Raw genomic sequence first — 14,410 nt, 5'->3', positions numbered from 1 at the left:
TATTAAAATTATTCCTATGTTATGTTATGAATTATTTGCATTTTGCTGGTTTGAAACATGTTTTAAGGAGAAAACATTTTTGTTTTAAAAGGAATGTTCCCTTGGTTGCAGAAGTGCTAGCTAAACCAGTCTGATTTCTCCAATATCCTTAGATGGCACTTGGCCATATAGGAGTGCTGTAGAGCTTTGGGGAATATGAGATGCTGATTGGCTGGTGATTTAGAATAAAATAAATAGAGAGAGGATTATGCTGCAATATATGCAGATTTTTCCATTTTGATTTCTAAAAGCTCATTATTAAAATTTGAGCTTCCTGTTGTTAGTTATAGAAATACTGTGTGTGTACTTTAAACCATTGCAAGTTTTGATGTAATAATAACTGTAATAAGGTATTTCCCAAATTATGTCTAAAAGCGACTAAAAGATACTATTGTTAGTATTGTCTCCTGTTTGTTTTGAGGTGGTTTGTAGTTTGTAGTGTTCAACTCTGCAATGAAAACCAGATTATTTATAAAAGTACATAATGAAAGAATACAAAAGTGCATCAGTTGATAATATATCCTGACATCCGTGGAATATAAGCACAATGGCATTTGGTCTTTTGCAATGATATATAAGGCCTCACCAAAGTGCTTTACAGTGTCCTCTGAAAAATCAATATAGAGAGTCAGATTTACCTACTTTTGTATGCTCTCATCCATCCATTTTTCTCTCTCCGTATATCTACAACAGATTAATAAAGCAGATTGTTTGTAAAGCACAGTATAAATTCTGTTTTAGAATATTCCAGCAGAGATGGCTGTCCTTAGCAGCTACAATCTTCCCATTACGGGTCTGTATTAACCAGTGTTGAAATGTGTGGGTGTTAACTGTGGTGACATGAAAGAGCAGTAGTTCTTAATAATGTTATTCTTGCTGAATCTAAACTTCTGACCCCCACTGACTTTAAGAAGCCCTCCTTGTTTAAGGTCTGAGGCCAGAAATATGGTATTTTATAAAGTTCTAGCACACTTGTGAGGATGACATTCCATCTGCATTCTCTCAGTGCTCTACCTGTTGTTTATTAAAAATTAATGCCCAAATATCATTAACCTCTCTCCATCCTGCATAAAACGCTCTTCTAAAACAATTGAGGAAGCAATGAAATTGTGAAATAGTTTTTGAATGCCTATGAATCTTACTATGGGTAAACAGATATTATGTGGCGGGGTTGCAGGTGTAAATGACTACATGCAGTGCAGGGAGGTACAGAATCAGGCTCTTACATGTAAACTCTTCAGGGCACAGGCTGTATCTTCATGTCTATGGATAGTGCCTAAAAGGTTGTGGATACTGCTAGAATAATGATAATACTAGCAACTCAACAATGGTAGTATAGCTTGAGCCTAAATTGTGTGGAAAGAGTAAGATAATATGTATGGTTCCCTCTAGGAAAAAAAAACGAAAAAATTCAGACCCTGCTTAATGGAATATATGATTACTATATCTGGATGTTTGGTTATTCTCTTATCCTTTCCAAAAACAGTGTACCAGTAGAACAGATGATTAACTTTCCTTTATAGTTTAGTTTTGACATTTGCAGCACAGGTGCACACATGTATTTAGCTGTTTTCAAATTTGCTCAGACTTCACGTTTTCACAGAAGGTCTATATTCTAGCTCGCATGAATCGATGTTTGCTGAAATTTGTCATAATCCTTTTATGAATGCAGGGTACACATGTGCCTTTTATTTAATTTAAACATTGGGTTTATTATCAGGTGTCTATTTTTTCTAGTTCTGATTTCGACTTTTAATTAGGTCAAAGCCTGACCTTTTGCACTACTGCTTTAAATCTAGAGGAACTCCATTGAAGTCAATGAAGTTATTCTGAATTTTCACCAAGGTAACTGAGGTCAGAATCTGGTCCATTGTTTATAAGGCACAGTTGAAATTTGGGTTTCCTTCTTTCCCATTCGCTTCAAAGCCCATTACAAAAAATTAAAACCTACACTGTTTTTTTTTTTCAAGGCACAGTCGAAAGAGTTGTAACAGACTAAAGTATGTAAGAACTTGGACAAAGGTCAGAAATTATGAGAAATTTGAATAATTTTGTATGTAATTAGCCATTTGGTAAAACGAGTTGCTTAATGATCAGCATGTGCTTGTAGGATGTCTGCACACCCTACATTCTTCTGCATATGGGAACTATGAACCAAATGTGCTTGCTGAGGAGCTTTCAAACGCTAGCTGTGGGAATGCAAATATAGAGAGGATGTGGCGGTTACAGCTATAATGAGAACAGTTACAGTGGGTAAAGGAGATGAACTGATATTTTATTTGGCATTCTTTACTAAGTCTAATCGTACTTTTCTAGACAAGGGGGAAGTATACTTGAGGATTCATGTTTTGAGGATGGCTAGTATTTGAAATAACTGGTTCCCTTTTAGGATCATTACACAAAATGTCACATTCTGCACGTTCTACTGCATTTGTTCTCTTTTTTTAGGTCATAAGAAGGCTGTGGTTTTATTAGTCTTGTTTTTAGGGTAGCCAGTCCAAAGCAAAAAAAAAAAAACACATAGGATTTCAAGCAATATTGTGGCTGATACAAAGAGAATTTTTGTTACCCTATTTTTCATTTATCCCAGGCCAATCAATCCAGTTAGTTTGATCAGAAGATTTCATACATAAGACCATTTTTTCCTCTGAATGTTTCAATTTTAGGATGTGGGAAGCAGACAATTGAAATCTGTCACATTTTATGATGGAGCTTTGTAACTAAATGTGTCTGTGATTTCACCAATATAATTTTTACCAAATGATGGTTATCCGATGGGTATTTCTTAAATGGTCCATGGGTGTTCAGTTTGCACACATGTGTACTGTAGGCATTTACTGTTCTCATCTGCATAATCTCATTGTTTGGCTGGGACTTGGAATGTTTTTAATTGTTGTGGAGGAAAAAGGAAAGAGGAGAACTGGTGGGGCTACTTTCTAGTAGTGGTATGAGGAATTATTTATAGGTAAGTCAACCTGAAACTTGGCAGATGATGTGGATATTTGATACTATAATACTATAAACTACAATTTTAGGAACATAAAGAATCACTGATAAACAGCAGTATGGTTTGGCTTTGTTTTATTTGTATCTAATATTGGACATTTTCTCTTGGAAACAACTGTTAAGAGTGCGTATTTTTAAATTGAGAAATAAGGTTAACCTTGAATGTTTTAATTAACTTCTGTTAAAATGGTTCTGAAGCGTGCAAAAAGGCAGTGGGCTTCTTGGTTCATACTGCTTGGAGGAAATAAAAATCTCCTAGAAAAAAGGGAAAAACACTTACCAACTTTCTAAACTGCTTAGAGGTTGTTTTTATTATTTTGTTTCTCACAGTCAGTTGCCCTGGGTTATGTCCTGCTTTTGGTTCTGCATCTAGCAGTGGAGTCAGCTGTTAGCTGTGAGAAGTACTTATACTGATGATTACTTGTTTGCCTGAAAATGAATCAGGAAACAGCCATCAGTCACGTTGCTGCCTTTGTGTGCAGAACAAGCTGTCAACATGTGGTGTTCAGGTTCTCACATTGCTGGATTGACAGTCTTCCTCTTTGTGGAGTTTGGGTACAATTTGTTTTTGTCATTATAGAATAAATAATGGAGAAATGAATTGTATTTTTGAAAAGAGTGCTGTTGTCAGCGTTGGCATGTTCTTTTTATAATTGAGATTTCTCAAATTTAAACCCTAGGAATCTGAGGTTTGTTTTCATTTCATTATGTTGGTTCTTATTAGAGATGAAATGGGGTCTGCGAATAGGGAATTGGGCTAAATATATCTCATTGTTTATTCTGCAGCCAGTTCTGCCATAACTCTGCAGAAGAGCACGTAAGGAAACAAAACAAAACACCTTCATTCACATACAGGCATTCCCAAATCTATTACAGAAGGCTTTTCCAACTTCCCCATCCAACTCTTTTGAGTGTAGGTACGGTTTCGAAAATATACTGTAGTTACTATACAGAACTGAGACTGAGAATTCCCTTCCCACATGGCTTTGGTTTTGCAAAGGTATTTAAAGGGACACAATCAATTTGAAATCTATTCCGTTGAAATATATATAGATAATGTAAAAGTTGTTTACCTGCCGCTGAATCCCCTTAGCAATTTTTGTGGTTTAACAACCACATTTTCCTACTTCCAAAAAATTGTTTTCTCTTCTTTTTTGTGTGCAAGACTCACATGTGAAAAACTCATAAATACAGAGGAAACTTGACTGTGGTGGAACAGTGAAACTCACTGTACTGAAAGTACTGTCATATGCCCAAGTAATCAAATGCAAAAAATAAAGAAAAATAAGTTTTGGTTTCTCTGATCTCTTTGTTAGAGGAATCTTAGGCGTTCCGTGTAAGAACAATAGACCAGAAGGGCAATTAAGTCAACAGTGTCTCTTTAACTGCAGTCATTTCTCAGTGATGCGCACAATATTAAAAGATGATTCGATAACAGGAATTTCCATCAGGATTTTTTTATTTTATTTTTTTTTACCTTACTCTGAAGCATTTGGTGCTAGCCACTGTTTGGGACAGGATAGTGGGCTAGGTGGACCACTGTTGTGATCTAATCTGGCCAGTAATTATGTTCCTGTATATTTCATGGATATAACACATCTGTCTAAAACCCAGGTTGTCTTTTGCTATGTCTTAAGCAGAAAGGTAATTACTTCAGACCAAACCAACTAACAGTTAAGCGCACAACTATTGGTTTCCAAATTAAAATGGTGCTTTTATTAAGACTTCTCCAAATTATTTTGATCTGAAATGTATGTTATAACAAATTGGACCAAACTATAACTTTAAAGCATAAACCCTTGGTCTTCATTGGAGCCTTTGGGTCATGTTTTTTTTTTTTTGCAATACAACAACTTTAAAACATGAAGGGCAGGTCTACACTACAGCTGGGATCGACAGTCTGAGATCGATCTACCGGCGGTCAATTTAGCAGGTCTAGTGAAGACCTGCCAAATCGACAGCGGATCGCTGTCCAGTTGACCCCGGTACTCTACCCCCAAGGAGAAGAGTAAGGTAAGTAGACGGGAGAGTTTATCCCATCGACCCCCCCACGGTGTAGACCCCATGGTAACTCAAGCTAAGGTATGTCGACTCCAGCTATGTTATTCATAGCTGAAGTTGTGTAGCGTAAGTGGACTTATCGCAGTAGTGTAGACATAGCCGAAGAATGACACTTAGCTACTCAATTCCTGCACTTGCAGCAGGACTGCAGGGTTGTAGGTGGATGAGATAAAGGTGCCTTCAAGCCATCCCATATATTCGGGGGCTGCACGGAAGCCTGCTCAGCTGTCTTTGGAAGTTGAAGCAAAATAATTTATGTTGTTTCCTGGTACCACCTGTGGGCTTTAGGAAGCAGAGAATAGTGGTGGTGCCGTACACTCTAGCCACGCTTTTGATATGGCCCGCAATTTAGCTCCCACGCCAGAGATTTGAAACACGGCTAAGTGTAGAGCCCATTGGCATCTTAGTGTGTGATGATATAACTTTGCATGCCAAAATTGAGAGCCATCCTGGCCACTTATAAAGCCAAAATTAGTTTCTGTGGTGTGACATCTGGTTAATGCAGTCGTTAGCATTGCCCCCACTGCTGGTATTTGTTATTGACTAAAAATTAGTGCAAATCCTGGGTCTAAATTGAATTAACAGCATAGTTTAAGGTGTTTCAGTAACATAGTACAATGTTTTCTAAGCTGAACCACTTGATGAGTTGTTATAAAAAGGCATGGTTTTCCTTAAATTACCTTGTTTGTTTTTCTTTCTTTCTTTCTTTCTTTGTTAAAGATGACTTCCATTTTTTAAAAATTGTGTTTGTGCCCTTTTTTCTTTTGCTTCTTTGTTGTTTATAAAGGAAGCCTGAAATGTGTGGTGGTGTATTTTTCTTTAAAATTCCCTTTCTAAATTAGTTTTTTTCTGCTTGAGTTTTTTAACTGTAGAAATGGCTGAAATGTCAAGTTGGGTTTTCCCTGAAGTAGCAGGAAGAGCCATTCTTTGTATACCAGAGCTGTATATTTTGACCTCTCATAATTTCATTATGGGTGTTGAGTCTCTAACAAAGATGTTCTTTTCTAAAATACTCAGTCATTAAAATTAAATTAGTGTTAAAAACAAAGTCAACATATATTTTAAGCAGCCAGTTAAAACTCCTTTCTCCTCTCGGTTGCCCAGGTTTCAGTCTGTTGTCTTGTAATATCATCACAAGGCTATTTGTCTAGTTTCTATAGCATTGTACATGTTTGAAAAGAATCTAAAAAAGGAAAAAGCCTTTCATGCTTTCTTCTTGTGCTATAAAAAACCCAATCCCTCCTCGCTCCCACACCTCCCCAAAAACCCAACCCCACACCAATGCAGTGGCTTTTTTTTTTTTTTTTGGTGAACTTGACTAGTCACCTTTAAGGGAAAAGTATTTAAGAAACGTGCATAGCAACATTATTGCCAAATACATTAAATTTAACTTCAAAATATTGCTTCTCATTAGCATTCTCATTCTCTTTCAGCCAATTTGTATTAGAGAGAGAGATCCATATGACATTGTTTAATATGCAGGTTGTGTATCCATACTGATTCATATTCATATGATTCATATTGACTGACCAGCTGTAACGCTAAGCAGAGCATAGCCACCGTTTTTACTGACGGTATTTGAAATAGCTGACCAAGAATATCTAAGGTGTCTTATTTAGCAAGGGCAGTAAAGGCCAGCTTCTTTAAAGGGAACCAGCAAATGCCACTTTTCACAGCTCAGTGAAAAGATTAAGTACAGCTAAATGAGTATAACCCAAGGCACAGAATGTGAAAAGCTAGCAAATTGCAGACAATACTTACATAAAAACCTGCTTCTTGCAAAACTGCAGCAGTGCAAGACTCCCTGCTCTGCTTATACGTACATAGAAAATTATTCCTTGTTCAAACAAACATATGGGGGTGGGGAGGGTGCATAGGAAGAGGAAGGAGTATGATTGAGATTAGAAACATTGGCTTGGAGCTATTTGAGCATGAAACTGAGCCTGCTCCATCAATGAGGTATGAACACAGCAGTTCCTTGAAGCCAGTCAGTATTCCAAAGCAAAATCACTCAGCAGCAGTTTTTTTATGACTGACACCATTTCATTATAAAGTACTCACTGCATGTTCTACTCCTGTTTATAACAGGCCATCAGGGTGGAGTGACTGCAAAGCAAGAATATATTTTTAATGTGCATGGGTATTTTTTTAAACTAATGAATACCATCAAAGTGAGGAATGAAAACATATGCATCTAGCTTGTTTTAGGGATTAAATAATTTATTTAAAAATTACCTACTAGCACCACTATTGTACATTATTTTTTGCAAATGTTTCAATTATCTCGGTTCCCTTTAGGAATGTCTTCTGAAATGCATGTTATGCTGGCAGTATTGGGTTACAGTATGCAATAGGGGAAGGAGAAACAAATTTGGTTCCCCTTATTGCTGGAGGTGTATGTCTACACTAATATGAATTAATATGTAGATCATACAGACAGTGGTTTTCAAACTTTTTTTTCGCAGGCCACTTGAAAATTGCTGAGGGTCTCGGCGGACAACTCAATGATCTTTCCGAATGTTGTTTGTACCGTTAGCTAACTATTGTAAAGCACATTGGATAAAAGCACTATATAAAAAAACCCTTAATAATAATTAGCGTTTTTTGTTCTACAAATAAAAGCACACAGCTTATATTTTAATATTAGTAGTCTTACCTTTCTAATGCGGTGGATGTGCCCTCTCCCTTCTGCTGCGGCAGCCCCCGAGCTGGGGCTGGGAAGGAGGGGGGGTCGCTCCCCCACCACAGCATCCACAGATCTGAGGCTGGGAAGGAGGGCCATCTCTCCCCGGCAACCGCAGCCCTGGAGCTGGAGAAAATCACCTCTTTCTCTGGCTACCGCAGCCTTGCACATCCCAAATTCCCCCCACCCCCTCTTCTCACCCCACTGCCCCCTCCCACCTACCCCCTACTCCCCCCAAGGCCACCACCTCACCTTACATGTGCGTCTTCTCCAGGGTCCAGGAACCTAATTAGTGGAGCCACGCCTGTGCGGCTTCACTAATTAGGTGGGTGGCCTTTCATTCTCTCGTGTGCGGCCGTGGACCACCTGAATGGAGCTCGCGGACCATTGTTGATCCACAGACCACAGTTTGAGAACCTCTACATTAGAGAATAGGAACTTTTCCTTTTGTTGTCCTCTTCTCTACTGCTTTGCATGCGGTGAGGTGAACAGAATTTGGCCCCTAATATTTTAGAATTAGCAGCAACTAACAACTGAATTTTTTTTTTAACGTTTAGTTTAGGGCATATTAATAATGAATCTAGTAGTAACTGCTACTTGGCAGGAATGGCTGCTGCTGCCCAAAAGAAAATCCAAAGACCACGCGGGAAATCTCAGTTCAGAATTCTAAAATTATGATGAATCTTTGGCCTTCAGATTATGTTTTTGTTCTGAAAGAGGGAGTGTGAAAAAGGAGAATGGGGTGGAGAGAGAGAGAGAGAGAATATCAACTGAAGAAAATTTCAAGGGAAATGGTGTGCTTTGATTTGGACTGAAAAACTAGGTCCAGTTTTATTAGTCAGTGATAGAGTTTAAGGCCAGAAGGGACCATTAGATCATCCAGTCTCACCTCCTGTATATCGCAGGACACCAGTACCACCCTGCACCTGCACACTATACCCAACAACTGAAACGAGACCAAGGTATTACAGCCCACAGGAGACTAGAGCATTAAGTGACACAGACAGAGAAGTGGAAGGGATCCCTAGGTGCATCAGTGCCTGAGGCCCCTGCAATATCAGAGGAATGACTCAATGAGATATACCCAGACAATCCTGGGAAGTGACCCACACCCATACACTGCAGAGGAAGTCCAAAAACTCCCAAGTCACTGCCAATCTGACCTAGGGGGAAATTCCTTCCCGACCCCACCTAATTAGATCCTAGCATGTGAGCAGAAACCAGCCAGCCAACCACCTGAGAGAGAGAGAGAGAATATTCGGTGCCACCTCAAAGCCCAACACACCCCACCCGTGTCTCCTCTCTGGCTGTGGCCATCCCTGATGCTTCAGAAGGAGATAAAAATAACTTTCCCAGATTACATGAGGGGTAGGAGGGTGGAATCCCTTCCTGAGATCTGCCAGTGGCTGGCTGAAACCCTGAAGCATGAGCTTTAGGAACAAAAGAAATACACTGGAAGTGAGCCCCAGGGCTGTTGAACCCTGCCCCCTACTATCACAAGCAACGCATCCTACAATTTCACTCACAAAGTTAATGTTGCAATGGAAACTTCAGTGAAGTTCATCAAGTCTATTGTCCTAAACGCCTCTAGATTTGTGAAAAAACAACAACATAAAATCTGATTAATCCACAGTTCATTCCAGTATGACAAAATTCTTTCTAATCCTTTGTTCTAAAAAAGCGTTAACCAGCTTTGAAAGTGTTTTTTATTTACATCAAGACTCAGAGGGTTTGTTTGCATTTTCTTTTAACTTTTACCTTGATGCAGACTTTTGAATCTCATATAGATTTTTTTAAGTGAATGTAAATACAGAAATGAGGAAGTTGTTCTCGTGTTTCTATTTTTTAATACAGGGGGGAAAAGTATTTTTAAAACCTCTTTTCCCATACAGTGTGTAGCTGTCATTCTTTTTAATGTGTGTGACTTATTTGTTAAATAGTCGCTTTTCAGGGAAGGTCAGAGAGATAATGACAGAACGCATTGCATTATGTTTTTCTGTATTTAAGTGGTTTGACTAATTCAAAAGCAGCTGTAGGATGTATTTTGTTTGTTTTCATTTCACCAGAAGTAGGTCAAGCTGTACAAAAAAGGGAGTCAGTAGCATAAAGATCTCCATTCATAAAACTGAGCTGAAGCTAATTTTCAGTAGCTACTGATTCCATATCTTGTGCTTAACATTGAAACAATGGTTACAAGCAAAGACAATTCCAGAAAAAATCTTCAGTTAATCTGGTGCTTAAAAATTCACTTTAAAATTTCTGCCCTCAGATGGGACAATGTTTTATTAGGGTTTACTGCCTGCTTTCTCTTGCTGAGATTGACTTTACCACCAGACTTGTTCATATGCTTTTGTGTAAAGGGAGCTTCCATTTAAGTAGAGCTAGCCTTTTCAGTGCATCTGTGTAACCTCCATTTGGAGAGCCTAGAAATATAAAGGAGAATCTCAGATTTAATTAAATGAGTATGTTTTTCAAACACTTTTCCTTGGGAGGTTTGAAAGCTTGTCATTGTGAAAAAAATCAAATTTCACAAATTATTTTCTAGGACTGGTCTCTAGAGTCTAGAATAATCATGGCTCTGGGCTGTGCATTTTTTTGATGAAAACTCCAGATCAGTTCACATCTGCAGGGAGCATTTGTGCCCAAGCTACCACTGGTGGCACTGGGTCCTCTACAACCTTCCTCTTCCTGCATATGAGCATAAGAAGGGGCAAGTCAATAGAGAAAGAGGCCCCATGGGCAGTGTGCTAAATGATGCTGAGAACAAAAGACTTATCACATAGGTCAGTATTTCCAAACATGGGTCCTTGATGTTAGGCATCTAAATACTGAGATGTTGAGAACCAGAAGCTTTCATTGAGTTCAGTGAGTGGTATATGTGCTCATCACCTTTAAAATGCAGGCCACTTTTATCTAGGTGCTAAAATATAGACCTGCATACTTAACTGTGTACATCCAAGCTTGAAAGTATTCGCTTAAACTTCTCTTTGCCTGTTTCTTTAACATATAAAGGATATACACCCAGCCTCCCAGGAGTGTTGTGACCATTAAGAATGTAATGTATGTAAGCACATCAAAATGCCTGTGTAACCTTCCAATCGCTGAACTTTCCGGTCACAGCCTCAGAAATTTAGCTTATTTGGGTAACTGTCCCTTGCTAAACTTGCTGAAAGTTGACAGCTATGCAACTGGGCTTCACTTCTTTTGTACCAAAAAGCTAGTTAAGATGGGAGATAAACATCATGGCTTTTCAATACGTTTTTTAACCAGTTTCTTTGTAACCACGCTGGCTAGCCAAGATTTGTTAGAAACCATATTAACTGGAACAAAGTTTAAACACTGCTCCTTAATCCGTTCCAGTGTGGAAAGAGCTAAAGAGAGCAAAATAGTTCTCCCCACAAACGCCACCACCACAAATCTGAAAGCATCTCCATACTGCTTTTCCCAATCCAGTATGAGCCTGCCATATTGCGTGGGGCACTTTCCAACAAACTAGCCCATTTTCAAATTTCCTATGGACCTCTGCAGCAAAACCCTTACATCTCACTTAAAAATAGGGTGTCAGAGGCCTATTATTCCATCTGAGCACTGCATGTTTTAGCAGCACGAGCTGCTCCAGTTGATATCTTTAACTTTTTCTTTCCTCAGCAGAGGAAGGTTCTGAAGGGCCTTCACCCTCTTGTTTTGTTAAACTGAGATATATTTCAAACTGCTGACTAGAGAAGCAGTGAGCTCCATCATGACGTCTCACCCATGTTTTGAATGACTATGTTATCTTACTGCTAACTCTTCTCCATTAACAACAGAAATGAGTTAGTTTATATCCTGATTTCAGCCTGGAGGTTTTCCCACAAGAATAGGTAGACAGTCTCTTCTTGAGATAGAGATTAAAGTAAAAGGTGACAACTGATTACTCTGAGAGGTTTGGATTTTTCCATTGATGGTGTATTTTTATGAAACGGGGAAACTAAGTTAACCCATTTCTTCACTCTTATCTTAATTCTGCCAGACCAAGTGACCTTATTAGATTAGTAGAAACGAAGTGGGGGGCTTTTTCAGAGGAGGTAGGAATTCCCAGCCTGGTGTTGCTCCAGGGGTGAAGGTGGTGATTGGGTTACAAACTGTTCTGTTGGTCTAGACAAGAAATGACAGGAAATAAGCTAGAGAAAATGTTTTTGTATCCCTAAAGCGTTATCTGAGAGGAGCACAGTTAGTAATGTCGTTGTGAAGAGCAGCCTCCATTTGGACAGACAGCTTGATGCAGGCAAAACTGCTAATTTGTTTTCGGCTTCAAGGAGATTTAGAGTCTTTGCATCCTTGGCAGTAGCACACAGTGTAATTGTTTTCCTGCTCCTTAATCGTCAGTCTAGTTGCATTGGATTAATGTAGCAAGGAAAGGCTGGAATGTTTACTGAATTTGCTGTACCAGAGTCCTCATTCTGAAGGACACGGAGAAGTTGCACAGGGACTATTCTGACTTGTTGGTATATTATGAAAACACACTTCGCTTGTGTCTAATAACAAAACCTCACACAGTAAGTGGGGAAAAATTCAGTTGCTGGCTATGGAGAGGTGACAGAGCTATCACTTTGTGCTGGTGACATTACTTATACCTTGCATATTTCACATGGGGCATTCTGCAAATAATACCTTTGCTTTAGTCTGCAGTGCATCTTCTGTATCCTTATTTCCACAAACTCATTTTATAACCCTATAATTCAAACATTTTTTTTAGAACCCAACTGTATCCCCGGGAGGTTTGTTCATACTCCATTATTCACAATTTGGCATTGTTTGTAGACAGCAAGTGTTTACATCTTTACAATTTGTGCTATTACATACTATTGGTCATAATCCTAGATATGCTCACCAAAAATAGTCTTTAGAAAAGGGAGCTAGCAATCATTGAGAAATTAATTTGTTTAGTCAGTCCAATGGTAAAGCTTGGGTCAGCCTTGAAGGGTAAATTTCATTGCTGGGATACATTCTTGGCTATGAATGAATGCAATAATAATTCTTACTTTGAACCTTAAAATGCACAATAGACACAATAACTCCTGAGTTGAACTTTACAGGCATAAGGGGCTGATTTATGGGCAGCTGTTGAAAATGCTTCTAGGCAAATTATTTTTTAATCTATGAATTAAGAACCTGTAGTAAATTAATTACTGTATATTGGTGCAGTGCTAAATTGCCTACAGCTATGCAAGACTCTATTTTTAATCTATAAATAAAAAACTTGCAGTAAATTAAATAATGTATATTGGTGCAGTAATTTACTATGACTTGATAATAACTTTGTTTGCTAGCAGAGGGATCAAGATAAAACTGTTTCCTGGTCTGTGGTAGCTTCATGGCTCAGTGCCAAGGTGGAGGAAGGGAACAGTTTTTCTTGCTATTCGTTTTTGAGATGGTTTTCCTACCTTTTTCAGTGCTAGAAGGTTTATTGATCATCATAAGGCATCCTGTTTTATTAAAGTTCTATCATGGAATCTGTTTTCTAAGGAGTCCTTCTGAGAATTAGTTTGGAGAAAAAGCAATTTGCTTGTATTTTACAATAGTTAACAGGCCAAGCAGATGGGAAAGCAGACCTGAAATAGTTTGGCTGGCTGCCTGCCACCATTCTATGACTTTTTTGATTTGTATGGATATGTAACTGTTTTTTATTTTTCTCTTTTTGGAAGTGTATGTCTATAAGTCTTGGGGAATATTAATCCTTGGTTTCCTGTGAAATGTGCACTTGTAAAACAAATGTTGTAGCAATGTGCCATGAAGACCTTGCATTGTGTCAATTACCAGGCGTGACATCAGCAAACTCCGTAAGCTCTCAAAGGCTAGAGTAGTTTTCAAAAGCATCAACTGTTCATGTTTTTTTTTTCAGAAAATAAATGCAAAAATGACAGCATTCAGAGCCACAGTTCATCACAGTTTTATTGTTTGATTCTCCTCTTCAAAAGGGTTGGGATCATTGTTTCTGTCATAAACTTGTCATTCTGTTTGACCATCCGTATTTTATGAATATGAAATAAAACAAAACATTAAATGTGTAAAATTGGCACAAAAAGCAAGAGTGATTCACTCATGAAACTTTGGGGTGAGCAAGAGGATGTTAATCAGTCTAACTTTATTCACCCCTACTATTTGCTAATGTCCCTTCCTATCAAAACCTGTTTAAAAAGCAATACACATTTGATAACTAGGGTATTGACAATGAAACTGCCTTTAAGTACAAGCCAAGAGCCCTATGTTTCAACACTAAAATATGCTAGGAATTTAGCATATGACAGACAGCTTGGGTCATAGTTCCTTTCTGTAGTTTTTCCCCTGGAAATCTGAAGCATGCAGATTCTCACCGATCAGCGTTTGAATCTTTGAGATCAAAAGGCCCTTCCTTCAAAGAGTTTCATATTGTTATTTAAATGGTAATTTGGCTCTTTCCTCAGTTTGACTAAGTTTAGCAGCTTTTGGACTTTCATTATTTCAGTTTTGTGTTTCTAACAGAGAGGGTGATTTGGGAACTGACAAAGACTAATTGCAAATTTGGAGCCAGTTACTTGTGGTAGGAGTTGACAGCTTTTTGGTAAGGCAAACAAGTTACTTGAGAAACATGTGTTTTTAAGT

General features: G+C 38.3%; 1 protein-coding gene across 3 annotated transcripts in view; it reads left to right on the top strand.

Annotated features, from left to right (window-relative positions):
* Positions 1-14,410, top strand: part of ZNF608 (zinc finger protein 608) — a 104,458-nt gene that overhangs the window by 48,238 nt on the left and 41,810 nt on the right. The gene's annotated exons all lie outside the window — the stretch shown is intronic.

The sequence above is a fragment of the Caretta caretta genome, chromosome 5 (genome assembly GCF_965140235.1).
Source record: "Caretta caretta isolate rCarCar2 chromosome 5, rCarCar1.hap1, whole genome shotgun sequence".
Classification (NCBI taxonomy): domain Eukaryota; kingdom Metazoa; phylum Chordata; order Testudines; family Cheloniidae; genus Caretta; species Caretta caretta.
Note: the sequence above shows the minus strand (reverse complement) of the source record. Positions and strands in the feature narration are given on the sequence as shown.